The sequence below is a fragment of the Agelaius tricolor genome, unplaced genomic scaffold (assembly GCF_023055355.1).
Source record: "Agelaius tricolor isolate 1412-34295 unplaced genomic scaffold, bAgeTri1.0.p SCAF_22, whole genome shotgun sequence".
Taxonomy (NCBI): Eukaryota; Metazoa; Chordata; class Aves; order Passeriformes; family Icteridae; genus Agelaius; species Agelaius tricolor.
Window position 1 is genome coordinate 10,831,287 of NW_027269282.1, and position 16,658 is coordinate 10,847,944.

The following is a 16,658-nucleotide window of genomic DNA, read 5'->3' on the forward strand; positions in this document are numbered from 1 at the left end:
CCCCGCCTTCCCGCCATCCCATTCATCCCATCCCATTCCATCCCATCCCACCCCATCCCATCCCATCCCCGCGCTCCTACCTCCGCCGCCTCGGCTCTGCTCTGCTCTGCCCCGCGCCCGCCGCCTCCGCCGGCTCTGCCCTGGGGGAGGGGGGCGGAGGACGAGGAGGAGGAGAGGAGGAGGAGGAGGAGGAGGAGGAAGGGGGAGGGAGCAGCCCCGCCGCTCCCCGGCCGCGCTGCGCAGCCCGGGAGGCGGAGTGCAGCGCTCGGCTCTACCCCGCGGCTCCCCGGGGCGTGGGGGTTCCCCCGGGCACGGGGGAGCGGGGATGGGCTGCGAGCAGAGCGGGGGATGCTCCGCAGAACCCCCCGGGATGGGCTGCGAGCAGAGCGGGGGATGCTCCGCAGAACCCCCCGGGATGGGCTGCGAGCAGAGCGGGGGATGCTCCGCAGAACCCCCCGGGATGGGGCTGCCAGGATGGGCTGCGAGCATAGCGGCGGATGCTCCGCGGAACCCCCCGGGATGGGCTCCGAGCAGAGCGGGGGATGCTCCGCGGAACCCCCTGGGATGGGCTCCGAGCAGAGCGGGGGATGCTCCGCGGAACCCTCTGGGGCGGGATGCGGGGCATCCCCCGGGCATCCCCCGCGGCATCCCGGGCCATGGGCCGAGGGAATCCAGGAGGAGATGGGCCCCTCCTGAGCCGTCCGACGGGAATTCGGGCTGCCCGGAATGGCGGTGAGCAGGCAAAGGTCAGCCCGAGGAGACTCAGGGCACGGCTGGGGATCAGAGCTATCCTGCTGCACACCTGGCAGGCTGCAGAGAGCATCCTCTGCCCTGCTCCGGGCTTGGAATGGCAACAGCACCAGCGTGGCTAAGGAGCCAAAATCTTCTACTCAGCTGAATGGAAAGTTTGCTCTCAAACAAGAGATCCTACCAAAAAAAAAAAAAAAAAAGTTTATTCATATATGTGTAAAGTGAATATACCTAAAAGCTGTTAAACTGTCAGAGATCAAGCTGAGATTAAATTTTAAGAAGGAATTGTTCCCAGTGAGGGTGGGCAGGCCCTGAGGGTGCCCAGAGCAGCTGTGGCTGCCCCTGGATCCCTGGCAGTGCCCAAGGCCAGGTTTGGTTTGGAGCAACGTGGGATAGTGGGAGATGTCCCTGCCCATGGCAGGAGGGTTGCAACAAGATGGTCTTTAAGGTCCCTCCCACCCCAGACTGTTCTGTGGTTCTATGATGATAAATCTGTGGTTTAATGTATAGTCTGGTGATGAAAGCTGTGACGCACACACATCCTTTCTGAGATGCAGCACACACCATTTCCCTCAAAGGTTTAATGCAACACTTGCAAAGCCAATGTTATCAAAAGGAAAACTCTTCATATTTCCCTCCTTACACTGTTAAGCTTAAATCCACGTGTTTAATGCTCAGCAATATTATTTCTAAGAGCTTGAAGTGATGAAGCACGAGCTGAATATGAAAGAACAGTGAATTCTCTATTTTAGTACTTCCTTTTGTAATCAAGACCATCTTTGGTTTTAACTTTCAGAAGCATCTAAAGCTCAGCTCTGTGGGAATCTGTTGTGAAACCATATATACCTTAATAGTAAAATGCAAAGCAGAAGTTTATAAATTACACAGCTCTGATTGGGAGCCAAACAAATTAACGATTTCAAGCAGGTGATTGTGCACCTGTAAGACCACATAAAAACTTTTAAAAGCTTTTAAAAGCCACACATGCACACATTTCCTACAGCACCACGTGAGGATCTCTGTTCAGATCACATCTGAATCTCACCTGGTTTTTAGGGGAAAAAACTACTCAGAATAAAGACTCTGACGAGGTGACACCTGTGATTTATAAAATACTCACACATATTCAGCATTTCTGTTCTGAGTTAAATATTCTGCCCTCCAAGGCCTTTTTTTGGCCTCGTGGGATGTTCTGAATAGCAATTATCCTTAGCCAGATTTCTGTGTAATTACACTCTCTTCCTTTTTCTGTATTTTTAAATAACAAAAAAATCAAAGAAGCTGTCATGAAAACAAGATCTCCATTCCCTGGGGAAGTCTCTGTTTGCATTATTCCCCACCAAGCAGCAGCTGGAGTAGAAATCTTGGTGGTGTTTTCCACACGTGGTGGCTCAAACTTCCATAGAGGCACTCCATAAAGGCTGAGTCTGCCCATCTCACAGACACCTACAGACTCCTCAGTGGTATCTGGAGAGATGGGGAGGAAAACACAAACTTTAATGGCATGATAAATCCCTCTCCAGGAACAGCGCTACCAGGAAAAATCACAGAATCACAGAATGGTTTGGGTTAGAGGGACTTTAAAGCCATGGGCAGGGACACCTTCCATTGTCCCAGGTTTTTCCAAACCCATCCAACCCATCCTTAAACACTTCCAGGGATGAGACAGCCACAGCTTCTCTGGGCACCCTGTGCCAGGGCCTCACCACCCACACAGGAAAGAATTTTATTTCTAATATCCCATCTAACCCTGCCCTTTGTCAGTTTGAATCCATTACCCCTTGTCCTGTTACTACATGCTCTTGTAATGATTGCCAGAGGAAGGAAAATCAGAATAAACAGCCTGAAAATCTAGAAGCTGAGACTGACCTTTAATTCTCATGATTCAGAGTTCAAAGAGGGAGGAAATGAAGAAGTTTCAATATAGAAATTATAGTAGAGCTATCTCTGACTAGATTGGTTTTCATAAAAAGAAAGGTCCTGACCTCCACCTCTGTAAATCTGATTTCTGCTGGTTGCCATGCTTACTCTGCAACATATGAAGAATCATCCCACTTTTAAAACAAGTTTGTACATATTTCTTAGCTCTGAGCAGGCTTCTGTGGTGAAAAAGATGGACGAGTCCTTTAGCAGTGTTGAAAAGCAGGCCCTCAATTAGTGGTGCAAACTTGTGAATTTAAAAGGTGATTTTTTGAACCATGTGAGTCCTTTCTCCTTGCTGCTGGCTGTGGCTTGGGGCAGAAATCTGGTGGACAGGTCCAGTGGCTGTGTTTGCCAGTAGCAGAGCTGTGCATTTATAGCCAGATTAAACTCTGGCATAAATAAATCAGATTGTGTCCTCAGAGCACCGCTGTAATGGGATGCTAATCCCAGGAAAAGGGCTGCTTTTCCTCCATGTGCCTCTCCCAGCATCAGCATCTCTGGGTTATTCTCACAGAGAGGGCTTAGACGTGCAGATGTTTCTGCTTTGTGCTTCCCCTCTCCCAAACTCATAAAGCAGAGGAAGGAGTTCATTGCCCGCAAGGACCGAGGAGGATTCTGCTTCCCACTCCAGCTGCTTTTGGGGAGCCCTTTTCCCATGACCTCCATCCCCAGGCAGTGCTTCCCAAAGCCCTTCTCCAGGGATGCTGCTGCAGGGTTCCAGCACAAAGTGATATCCTTACATCAAATCCTAATTCCACCAGGAACAGACACGGGCAGTGACAGGAAAACACTAAAACTTCCCCAAAACATCTCAGTCCCCTTTGTGCCACGAGGTGCTGGGAGCAAAGGGACCTGCCACCTTCCCCGAGGGACACCTCAGGACTCCCCTTTCTCAGGAAAAGCAGAGGTGTGGTGGAGCTGGAAGCAAACAACTTCCTGGGTAAGAAAAAATAAAAAAACCCTGTAAATCCAGCCGGGAGTTTCCGTGCAGTGAGCCTGGAAAACCACCAGGTGCTATGGATGTTGTATTTAACAGCTCGAGGGCTCAGCGCTGAGCAGAGCTGCAGCTCAGCCTAATTCCAGCCCAATTCCATCCCGATGGATGCAGGCTGGGCTTAGGATGTGCAGCCCCAGCCCTCCAGCACCCCCAGAGATTGTTTCAGCTCTTCTCCCAACTCCGAGGCTGGGAGTTGGTGCTGTGGGAAAATTGCAGGGAGATTTGCTATTCTTAGTTGTCTGCTCTGCCATTAAAATATTGGTGTAATTCTCACTGGAATTAATGGAATGTGTGTATTTTAAAGAAATGCATTATTACTCTCATTTTGCCCCCGGTATCCTGGCAACAGGCACATTCACATCACTAATTTCATATCTTGTACATCCTTCAGCTCTGAGTAAAGGGTATATCAACCTTCAGATACTCTGAATGCCTTTTCTTGCTGTTTTCTCAACTTGGGCTGGGAATTATTCCTCTTGGCATGCACATCCTTGGAATGCCTCTGGGAATTCATGCTCAGCCTTTAATTGAAGACAATGCCTTTGTCCCTGGAACAGGCAAAAATTAAAACTGAAACTTGATTAGGTAAATGTGGCAGAATCTGGTTTCCCACAAATGGTCTGTTAGATTATAATGATTTTTAGATTTCAGTTGCCTTTTGCCTGATGCCATCCTTTCATCCTGAGCTGTGTGTCCTTCAGCACCCTCAAGAGCTCCCTTTTATTGGTGATCTTTATGCCCTCCTAGTACTTGTTGAAGGGTATCATTCCCCTCTTAGTCATCATTTAGCCAAGTGATACATATTAAGTTCCTTTAATCTTCACTCATAACTCAGTCTCTTCCGACCTTTAATCATTTTTATTACTCTTCTTATGAATTTCTTCCAATTTGTCTGCATCTCTCTGGCGATGAGGCACCCAGGATTTACTGCCTTGTTTTAGATATGCTCTCCCTGCAGCCATGCAGAAGATGCTACCTCCTGCTACTTTCATCCACCACTGATTTAACAATATGCTGGAGTTGTGAGGTAGCTGGGAATCAATTAAAATAGAATTTAAATGGCTCAGTGCTCAGAGTTACTATTATTCTTTTGTGGCACCGCGTGCAACGAGAAGCCTTGGAGCCTGTGAATACCTGCTGCTTCTGGAAGCACGTGCTTGTGATTCCCAGGGCGGGCAAAGCTTTGAAACCTGCTGCATGCACAGCTCTGTGAGCCTCTGAAGGGATGGGAAGTTTTGATCCAGAAGACAGCTGGAGATGGGTTCAGGTTTTGGCATTCACATTCTCTGAAAAATCCCTTCAGGATTTTTCTCCTGAGAAGCCTTAAAGAAAAAGGAAAACAACTATTATCTGATTTGCTTCTCCTGTGTTGTGCTCATGTGCAATGTGTTTGGAGATTGTTTACCCACAGGTGGCTGTTTCATTGGTTTCATGTGAATTGTTTTGACTCATTGGCCAATCAGTGCCAAGCTGTGTCAGGACTCTGGAGAGAGCCACCAGTTCTCATTATTAGTTTTTTAGCATTCAGTAGTATCCTTTCTGTATTCTTTAGTATAGTTTAGTTGAGTATTCTTTGATATACTATAGTATCATAAAAGAATAAATTAGCCTTCTGAGAACATGGAGTCAGATTTATCATTCCTTCCCCCCCCAAATACCATCCAGATTGGCACCAGGAGCAGCTCACGTGTGACAGCTCCACACTGCTCCTCCTGCAGCTCCCAGAGAGGTGACAGCACCCAAGGGCTCATCACAGCACTGGCAAAACTGAGGGAGGCAGCTGCCCAGAGCTTCACATTAGGTTGCTTCAAGCTCTGTTTAAGTAGTTTTCTTCAGTAACATTTTTTAAAAAAGACTCTTTAGAAATCCGCACTGCTTTTGAGCTTTGATTAATGAAGAGCTTGACATAGCTGAGCAGCGGATTAAATGATGAAAGATGCTCTAAGGCTTCTCAGATCTGCTAAAATGATCAGGTGGCTTCTGTGTCCCCACCATGTCTGGCTTTGATTCAAGGCACACACTGGAGTCCAGAGGATCTCTGCTCCTGGTTCCTCTTTTCCCAGCTGAGCAAGCCCGTGGTTTCACATTGGGAAGGCTGTCACTCCTGGAGCTGTTTAGTTCCTGTTACAGAACATTTTTCCTTTTATGACTCATACACAAGCTGTGGCTCTCCAGGTGTATTTTGTGTTCTCACATTTGGTCCCTGAGCCTCTGGTAGGGAATTTAAGTTCACTGGGCCTTTACATTCACACTCCAATACCCTGAGTTTTCACTTTCATGTCATTTATTACTCCTCCTCCAGCCTCTGAATTCAAAATGAAGCGTTTAAAATTTGATCAGGGATGTGTTCTAATGAGTGCTTGGATTATATGTGTGCCTTGTTTCCTTAAGTGATTTTTACCCTTCTGTCTACCTCCAGAAAAAAACAGATTAACTGCATTTTATAGACTCTTTTCCCTACATACCCCAGTCTTTCCCCTTTCCCATCTGTTGCTCTTCATTCATGAAGTTCCTTGCAAACCCCAGCCTTCAAGAGTGGCTCAAGAATTAATAAAACAGCTTGTGGCATGAAGCACATTTACATACAAGTCGTGTGAGTGCACATATGAATCGTTCCCTAAAAATTATTTACATTCTGGACAAACATCTCATAGTGCTGAGGGGAAAAAATGTTTCTTTTAGCCATAATTTATAAATATTTCAAGTACCAAGGCTGGTTTGTTAATGCTGAGTTTGTGGGGTCTACTTGTATAGACATGGCCTGTGCCATCTTGGTTTTTCCTTCAGGAGCAGAGGATGGGCCCTGCCCCTGTACAACTGCAAAGAGATTAATTTCCAAGCCTTCTTTTGCTGTATTAGCCTTCATTTTACATACACAAATAAAGTAATTTAACTTGTTAGATGTTCTATGAAAAGTACCAAGATAGACCAACTGTCTTTACCTTCAAAGTTATGAAAACCATTATTAAAAAGATCTATCACGTAACCTCCTTGTGCTGACATAATGATAAATGTTTCCTGTGAGTGTTATTCTACCTTCTAATTTCAGAAAAATTAATATACCTTTTTTCTGCCTCTTTTTTTTTCCTTTTTTGCTAGCTCAGGCCTTGTTACAAAGCCATTTTAATTTGCAATCATTCTTCCAGTGCACCTGCAATGATAGAGCTGATAAACACTTTCTTAGATGATAATTTTTAATGACTACCAGGATTGCAGACTGAGTTCTGGCTTCAGGAAGAATGCCAGACATGGCAGAAAACTGAGAGACAGAAGAAATAGCATGGGAGGGATGCACTTCATGCAATAATTACATTGAGCAATTTGGTCTAGTGGAAGGTGTTGGGGGTTGGATGAGATGAGCTTTAAGATCCCTTCCAACTCAAAACATTCTGTGCTTCTGTGATTATCTATTCTTACTGCATTTTATTTTTTCTGGTAACTTCCTACTCACACAGTTAAAACACTGCCGTGCTCAAATCCATCAAAAATCTCTCAGTTTTTCCCTTTTCCCAGTGCCTAAAAGCTGAAACACAAGAGCAGGGTTCCTGCACAGTGCTGCTATCTTGCTGAATCAGGCAGTTTGGGGCAAAGCCAACTCCTGTGACTCCTGTGGTCTCGCATGAGGAATTGCTTCTGTTGGAGAAGCGTTGACCATTTAATATACACTACTCATGACTCACCATATATTCCCAGAGCACTTGGAGGTATTTCCATGCTGTCTCTGTATTTTTACAACCTAAACATATTCCCCTGGAGATTTATGCAGCTTTACATTCTTTTCTCTCATAGACATTTGCAGGAGTTTTATGAGGGAGCAGAGAGGGAGCCTAACCAGCTCGCTTAATTTAGCACAGTCCTGTCCTTTCCAGTTCACCCACCTTCAAAATGGGAATAATAATAAGCACTTAAGGGAGAATATTCACATGTCTAGCTTGAGACCTTTAATGTTCATCTCTCCAGGGGCTCAGCAGAGAGAAACAGCTTCTAATTCAGATGCTTTGAATGGGCTTCTAATGGAGCTTGCTCCTCTTCTGGCAGTCAGGGAGACCAAGTTCTCAGCACCCCTCCATCAGGCATTGGGTGACATGCCAGAAGCCAGACACTGTGAACATCCCATTTCATGGCTCATTCTGCAACCACTTCCACGCTCAGCTTCCCACTGGTGGAGCAATATCTGAATGACTCAGTGGATTTCCACACCTGCAGAGTGGAGTGGGCTGTGGGATGAACACCATGCAGAGCCCCAGTGATCGCTGACAAAATGAGCATTTCAACAGCACTTTGTGTGTGTTAAACCCAGTGGAAGCACTATGAATTATCAATATGGCCAGTCATTAGTATTCATTAGGGCTCAGAGCAAACTACTGAGACTCAAATCCTCCCTTTGTGGTCTCTGGGTTGCAAACGTTGACATTGAGCAAGCCACTTCTCTTGTCCTCGTTTTTCCTTGTCATTAGGACCTCTGCATCATCCCTGAGTGTGATGTGAACCTTAATAAGGCTTGAGAAGGGCTTTGAGAACTTGTGCTGAAGAGGGAAATATTAATGTCAAGCATTGCTGTAGCAGCAGATGAGAGGGAGCGAGAGGCTGATCCCGATCCAAAGGGCTCGGAGCGGTGCCATGGAGCCCTTCAATGCCTTGTGGATCCTGCCCAGGAGCACTGGGGACAGAGAAGCACACCAGGCCAGTCCTGCTCTCAGCCAGAGCCAAGAAGCACCACCAGGGAGTTGGGATTTGGAAAACCCATCCCTCTCTTGCTTTTCTTCGGGTTGCACAGGCAAGCTGCCCGTTGGTATGCACATGTGGATATTTAGGCTTCTAAACACCCCGCTCCTGGACACAGAAATGCAGTTTGAGACTGTGTTTAGCATGGAAAGGCTGGCACAGAAATCAATCTTTATTTCAGAAAATCTTCTCTTCAGTGTTTAGCCTTGGTGTTGATTATATGAATTAGATCCCTATTACAAATGAGCCTCATGTCCCAGAAACTAATGTGTTGTGCTCAAGAAGCAAGACTTTCTGCATTTCATCATCATTCTGTTCCTTAATGATTCCTCTTTCCTGGCAATGATGAGAAATGTTTATTTCCCTGGAGTATTTCTGGATGGTGAAATTATGGTGTTATTTGTGGGCAGTGGATGCCGCATTAACCCGCCAGGGCTGCATTGCCATCTTCAATCACTCTGTTTGGAGAGCTGGCCACCTTCCTTCACACCTCTGCTTTCCACAACACCCTTTGGCCACTTTCAATCTATTCAATCCACTTTTATGCTGGAGACAGTGGCTGCCAGCTCCTGCCTGCTCGGAGGCACAGGAGCAAGACAAAGTGACAAAGTGACAGTGAGCTAAACACTACTGAGAGGCCTTAGTCTGCATTTTGAGGACTGCTGTAAATCAGAGTGATGGAGAGAGACAGATTAGTGGTGCCAGCCTAGAGAGGTGAATGTGCCTTCTGGGATCTACATATTCCTGTAAAATGCATCTACTTTTCATTTATAGCTAGTGATAGGAACACTGTCATAATGTTGTGGAAAAGAAGGATATGTTGACAGCAAGGTCGGGCTCTAGCACACTTCCTCAGGCTCTGCAGGAGTCATTGGTGGAGTTAATGAAGGTTCCTACAGTGCTACAGCCACATTTTCTTATTTCCATCTCCAGTTAGAAGCAGAGCAATATGTTATTCTACATGATCATATTAAAGAAATTCTTCATTTCATGTCCTGTAATTTCTGTCACCAGGTGTTGGCTGACACTCTCCATCCTGCTGTAAAACCCAGCTGCCTTCCCCAAACTGAAAACCCAAACACAAACATGAGATGAGATGAGTTACATACCCAAGCATACATTTGATGTTTGAGGCAACTTCAGCTAAAGCAAAATCTTGGTGAATTTGACCCCCCCATCAAAAGATTGCACTTAAGTTACATCAATGCAAAGTCAGGCCTGAAATCTGCCATCTGCTAAAGCAGGGAACCCTAAAGTTAAATTCACCATGGGAGCCAATGCTTGCTTGCTCTGTAGTTACCATCTGCACTTTTTTACACTGCTGTTTATTCTGTTAAATTTATGCCTTAGTGTGTAAAAATGTCCCCAAACTATGAAAGCAAATGAGCAGTGTGACAGGGCTCATCCCAGTGAAGACAAGAACTTTGACATTATCAGATTTTTCAGACTTGAAAATCTCAAGGCTTAATCTCATGTAAACCCTTGGTTTTACAGTTCACAATCTCTGCTTAGTACTGGAAATCTTGCAATACTTATTCCCTCTGAGTTCACTCCCAGCACACTGGAATTTCCTCTATGTTGTACTAACAGAGAGCTCTTTGCTCAGAATTGATTCTTTTCTCTGCTGCAGAACACACAACCACTGGTATCAGCAGCTCCTGTTGGAGTTTTTAGGCCAACACAGGTGAAAAAAATTCTTCAAAAAAGCTTTGGTGCTCAGCTGCATGTGCTCCCAATCTCAAATTCAGCTTGCATATGAACAAAGGAGAATGTTTGAGAAATGTACAAGCATGCAAAAATCACCATATTTGATGATTTGCTCGCAGGTGACTTTTTCTTTCATGCAAAGGGATGCAATTTAAAATTCTCTGTCGTTGATTCATTCAGCTTTTTGGTTGAGAAGATGCAGAACTGCCTAGAATGGCAGTGTAGCCCCATTGCTTTTTTTTTTTCCCCCTCTCTTCAGGTTCAGAAAAGAAATGTCAGTCTGACCCATCTGCTGGAATCTGAGCAGAGCCCCAGAAGACCCACACACAGGCTGGAAGACAAGTGCCCATATGGTGTCTGCATTCATTCATTGCAGAGCTGGTAGGCAGCAGAAATACCTCAGGGAAGAATTGGGGATGAGAAGATATTTTTAATAAACCAGACTGCAGTGATCTATAATGGGAAATTATCACCGAGCCTTTTCCACAAATATCTAAATTTCTGTCTCTCCTACTTTCCCTTCCAGCACTGGCATAGGAAAACCAGAAAAGAAAGGTTTCTTGTACTGTAAAACACTCAAATATTTCCCACTTACCGGGGCTCTACTGTATCAAGGTTACTGTTAATGTTATTAATATTAATTTTCATTTACACCACTGCAAAGCCATTAATGTGATAACAAAGTTATTATCTTTATAGCAATAAGTATTTATTAAAAGCATGTACAGTGAAAATTGGTAATAAGATGAAGCAATGCAAAGTAGAATGCAATGAATCCCTTAGGAAGAATAATAAAGATTTCTGGCTCTTTTTATTCCTCCCAACAACTTCAGAGTATTTAAAAAAAAAAAAAAAGCAAGATAACAAGGCAAGCTCGAAGTCACTTATCAGGATTTGCAAGGGCTCTGAGTGTTTATCCTCAGTGAAAGCTGGAAGGATCCATTTCTGGAAAATTATTGTTGCCTGCCCTTTTAGCAAGAAACTGTCTTGCTGTTTTTGTTTAATTAAATTGCTGCTGTCAGTTACTGCCTGCAAATAACACAGAGTATTGCCCAGTGAACTTGGGAAAGCTCTCAGCAGCCACCGGGGTGTTGTGAGCTCCCTCTGCATTCCCTGCACATCTTTTGGGGGTGGGAGGTGATAAAATTCCCCATTTCTGTCCATTCCTTCAAGGAAATGAAAATAACCCATCATTGCTGTGGCCCCTCTGATTGAAACTTGCTGTGAGTCCTCCACCATCTCTGGAGGGAAGTGCTTGGTCAAACAAGTGGGGTCAAAGCTGGGTTCTGGTGAAGGAAGGGGAGGATTGGAGGTGGTCAAGACAGGAATCTTCCCTTGCAAGCCAGCGTGCACTCACTGTCTCTCCATAATGTGCAGATAATGGGACTAAGGTGAATTAAAAAGGCTGAAAATATTCCCTGGAGAAAACCAGGTCCCCAGTGAGGACAAGAAACTGAATTTGTGTCATACAATAAAATCAGTGCTTCCATCCCAAGCTGAAATATTTGCTTTAGTGCCCAGGGCTCCATGTTAGCTGAGCCTTCCCTGTTGTCCTGGCCAGGGCGTGCAGTGGGATTCTCCACTCTGACTTCCACCCACCCCCTGCACCTCTGCCCAGCCAAATCAGGCACTCCTCTCCCTCCTGCCCCATCCCTCATGTTCCAATTCCACAACCAAGCTTTATTCTTGCTCCTTTTCTCTTCTCTTTTTCTGCCAGGAGAAGCTGTGGTTGGATTGATGCTCCGCCGCTGACCCTGGCTGCCGGGCTGGCAGCTCCATGGAAGGAGAGCATTCCCAAAGCCCAGGAGCACAGAGCCAGCCCTTCCTCTGTACTCTGTGTTCCCTGCAGCTCTGCTGGACACTTCCTCAGGCAGCAAGGAATCTCACCACTGGCTGCAGCTGAGGCTGGCAAGTGCTGCTGCCCAAAAAAATGACAATCTATTTTTTCCTTTTCAACTGGTTGCCAGCTGAGCGAAGGCTGCTGGTGCTTTCTGCTTTGGGGAGCTGAAAAGGTGACCTCTGATTAACTTTCTGGGCCAATGACCCCTTATATTCACTGTAGCCAAGGGGCACAGCTCAGTTTTTAACTGCTCCAAAAGTCCTCTCCCTTATCCAAAGTCTCCCTCTTTTCGTCCCAGCGCCGGGCCAAAAAAGTGACAGGACAAGTGTTGCTGACATGTATGGTCTTAATTGAATTGGATGTAATTCTGACCAAAGTATCCAAATTCCAAGAAGATACAACCAGAAAAGTTCCACCACCAAATTTGGGGGTTTCTCTTGGAGTGCAACTTTTCCATAGGGAACTCTTTTCAGTGGAGTTGAAGGCATTGTGTTCTTTCCAATGACCATCCACAAAAAAGATTGTTCCCCCTCAGATTTAATTGTTGGGGATAGTTGACTATGGGGAGGACTTTCCATGCTGTACATTCAATATAATCTGTACCTGACTCCAAACTTTCAAGTTGCACAGAGATAGGAAACACCACAAGAGTAGAGTGTAATGTTAATTAGGCTCAGTTTCCCTCCTGTCTGGTTGGCCCAGCACAGTTCACTGATTTTATTTGTGGATAGATTGGAGATATGTTCACATATTTATGACTCTCCTGCCATGGGCAGGGACACCTTCCACTGTCCCAGGGTGCTCCAAGCCCTGTCCAACCTGGCCTTGCACACTTCCAGGGATCCAGGGGCAGCCACAGCTTTTGTGGGCACCCTGTGCCAGAGCCTTACACCCTCACAGGGAAAAATTTCTTCCTATGAACCAGGTAAAACAGAGGTGAAAAATCATACCTAAAGTGATGCATTTGTTGTATGTCCCAGATGTCTTCACTTTTTCCTTTCTGTTTGAATTCTCTTCCCTCAATGTTACAGCTCTAGCTTTGATCCATCCCAGCAGAATCAACAATCTTTTGTAAAATGTTCTTTTCAGTCCAAGTCCTTTCTGTGATAACAACAAAAACAGTACAAAAAGAAGATTTGGATTATGTTTATATGTGACTAGACTATTGATCTCACAGCCCGGGAAATGAAAAATAAGATGAAATGTGATTTTTAAATCTGACCAGGAGGAGGGGATCAGGATGAAGCCAAGCACAAGTCATTGAGGAGTGTGATTCTGCAAGAAATCCACCTCAGAAAATCAACTTGCAGTGTTTGTACGACACAAATTCTGTTTCTTGTACTCGCTGGGGACCTGGTTTTCTCCGGGGAATATTTTCAGCCTTTTGAATTCACCTCACTCCCATTACCTACACATTATGGAGAGACAGTGAGATCTCTCCAATCTCAATTCTCTCTCAATTCTCCAGGAATCTCAAGATTCCTGTCTTGAGCACCTCAAATCCTCCCCTTCCTTCGCCAAACCCACCTTTGACCCCATTTGTTTGACCAAGGACTTCCCTCTGGAGATGGTGGAGGACTCGCAGCAGGTCCTTCTCTGAACTTCCCTGTTTCTTTGGTGAAGAAAACCTCCTTACCCCTGTCACAAGGTCCTTGTAGCCCACCCCCAGCTGCTCAGCTGCTCCTCATTTCCCCCAGGACTTGGCTCACCATGGCCATCATGAGGCAGATTGGTCTGAAGGGACACGTCTGACAGCGCGCCGGGAATTCGTTTCTTCCTTTTCCTACTGTAAAGCATTCTTCCTTCCCCAGCCTGCCCTAGTGAATCTAATTAGTGGCTTAATTACCACCCCCATACCATGCCCTGGCTGCCCTCAGCTGGCTCGTGTTCTCAGCCTGCCTTCCCTTGTCAGTACAATTTTGGGCCGGGGGTCTGCGGGGTCTGCGCCACTTCCTCTGCGCACTGCGACCTCCACCACGCTGCACTCAAGGCTTATCTTTATTCCCTCCTCCAACCAAATTGAACTGTGAAAGCACTGTAAATTTTCAGCCTCGAGAGGCTCTTCATTAAGCAACAAATAACTCTCTGCACCTCCATGATATTGCCCTCCTGTTGGCTGTTTGTCACACGGCGCTTCCCCCCTGCTCAGCCGGCTGTAGCCGTTCCACTCAGCTGACAGAGCTGCTGCTGGCCAAAAAAACTCACATTACAGCCTGTTTGCGGAGCCTCTGGCTTCAATATAGAAGCAACAGCATCATTTTTATCCTTATTTGGCTCAAAATGCTCGTGCTATCTCGCTGTTGTTATCAGATATAAGCGGGCAGTGTTTCATACTGGTGGTGTCCTACAGGAATTGGCTTTTACAGCTCCAGCCCCACTGTTGTAGCTAATGCTGCTTCCACACAAAGTGGTGCTGTCCAAAACAATGGGCTGCATTTAATGCCTCGATGCTCAGTCCCTGACACTGTCCCACCAGGGTGCCTCTGCAGCCCAGCTGCCCCCAAGTCTTGGGAAAAATCAGGGCTCCCACCCCTCTGCACATCCTGCCTTGCCCCGGGGTTAAGTGGTGTCTCTGCTCCCTGATAGGTGCATTGGTAATTTCCAAGCCACAGTGCATCTAAAAGCCAAGCACCACCCTGGGAAGGATGTCATAAAACAAAATATTCCTTTCCTGCTGAGATGCATTATTAAAGCCTCCACCCCATAAATCCCAAGTAGATAACACTCTCCGTGGCACCTTGTAAAATAAGCAATTTTCTGCTACCGAGGAGACAAATTCTTTTTCTCATTCCTATCTAAACTCCACCAACACCGTGACAGACACAACACTGCATCTGAGTTGGGCTTTGACAGCCTCATACATTTCTGACTCTGTCAGCAACAATAAATGTTTGAGGCTTTTCACTTTAAAGAGCTCTGGAGCAAAATGGACTTTCTGGGACTGGCTTCACCCTTTGTGCCCACCAGCCATAAAGTTTCCCACCATTTCCAGCACTGCTTCATTGCAGGGCTGAGGTAGAACTGAAGTGTGAGATCAAATCTGCACTTCAGAGAGGAAGTGAGGCTGGGAGTAGAAATATAGACATTGTAGATTCCCAAATATTTGGTTTTTTCACCCCAAACTATATCAGTGCAGCTCACTGTGTTTCACGCCCTCTGGGTGCTGCTGGGGCAGAAATAGAGAACATCTGGGGCTGTATCCAAAAACCCTTGCTAAGACAGACATGGGGCAGCACTAGGACCAGGCTGGTTTTACAGCAGCAGGTTTGAGGTGACAAATGAATTTGGACTCCATTTTCTGGTTTCCTGATGAATCTATCAATGTTTCATTTCAGTAAGATGTTACCTTCAGGGTTTTTTTTATTATTTGTCTGGGCTTTTCCAGCTATAAAACCACAATACTGCTAACTCAGTGATTATTGCACCAGCAAATGTTAACATTTTATTCCAGTTTAGAACAAGAAGGGATTAAGGAATTCCAGCATTCACCTACAAAATGGAACTGCTGTTTTCCAAATAGCTCTAATCAGCCACCAAGGACACTGTCCCATTTTCTGCCACCATGAACCATGCAGGTGTTATTTCAGCTTTATATAATAATACAGGTTTATTTCTTGCTTGAAATGTCTATGGGATCATTCATCTCAGAAACTTATGTAATGTCTTATGTTCAATTCTAGAGCAATCAGGGGAGTTAACTCAGTAGTTCATTGTTGTTTTTCTGCTCTTTGGTGCACAGAGTGTATCTCCTGTGTATTGAGCAGCTCCAGCAGAGTGTTCAATATCAACAGACCTTACCAAGGTCCATATGTGGTCACAGACTTTTAAATACTGACTTTTCCTTTTTCTTTTATCCTTTTAAAATTGAAGCTAAATTCAATAATTTTTTATCTACATTATCATATATTCAGGGATCAGCCTGAAGCCAAACTAAATTTTCTTCATATTATGAGAGAAAAAATGGTTTGTTCTCCAGCTCAGCACAGATCACTCAGCATTGATCCCTTGTGTTAAAGCCTCTGCTCCTCATTATCAATACAGAATTCCAATAAGAATGAAAAATACTTTCCTTTTCCTCCTCACCCAAACAATTCACTCAAGATGCAGCCTGTGCTTTGAAAACACAGTGTCGCTCACTCCTTCCATGAAAACCAATTAAAATTCCTTCATAGGGAAACCAGCTTTGGGTTGGGTTTGTTTTGGTTTTTGTTGGTTTGTTTTTTCAGTCTGCTATTATAAATAATAGCAAAGAAAAATAACGTTTTTAATTTGTGCAAATGCCTTGACAAAGTTGTCCTTCACCCTTGTGTAAATATTGCTCCTGTAACACTGCCAAGGAATGGGCTTGAGTGTCTGCAGCCAAAAGAAAAAAAATCAGACCTGCTCCTATCTGAGCCCATGAGACCTGTGTGTAACTCATGTTTGTGCCTGGTGTTCCAGCCCTTCAAAAATTGCCTCTGAGCCTCTCCTGACTGGGAATCCAGGCTGCTGTTCCCTGACTTCTGTGCAGCATTTCAGGAACAGCCATGGCAAGCTTTGCAAGGAAAAATACTTCTATTAGACAAACTGAAAAAGCTGGAGAGAAAGGCCAAGGTCTCCAACAAGGAATTCCTTTCCAAACATTTAGACTTGCATGCCTGGATGCTTATCTGTCCTTTCAGAGTAATCCAATAAAAGATAAACTTTCTCCTCCTAAGAGACTTTACTCCATTTGAA

The 16,658-nt window shown here is 45.3% G+C and overlaps 1 protein-coding gene across 2 annotated transcripts in view; it reads right to left on the bottom strand.

Moving 5' to 3' along the window:
• The window catches only part of CHST15 (carbohydrate sulfotransferase 15), a 46,886-nt gene extending 46,655 nt beyond the window's left edge, over positions 1–231 (bottom strand). The window contains exon 1 of one of the 2 annotated variants that reach the window (XM_071446165.1): positions 81–231. The gene's annotated coding sequence lies outside the window, so the exon portion shown is untranslated. The remainder of the gene's footprint in view (positions 1–80) is intronic. The other variant, XM_071446166.1, reaches the window with a different exon arrangement.
• Between the last annotated feature and the right edge of the window lie 16,427 nt (positions 232–16,658).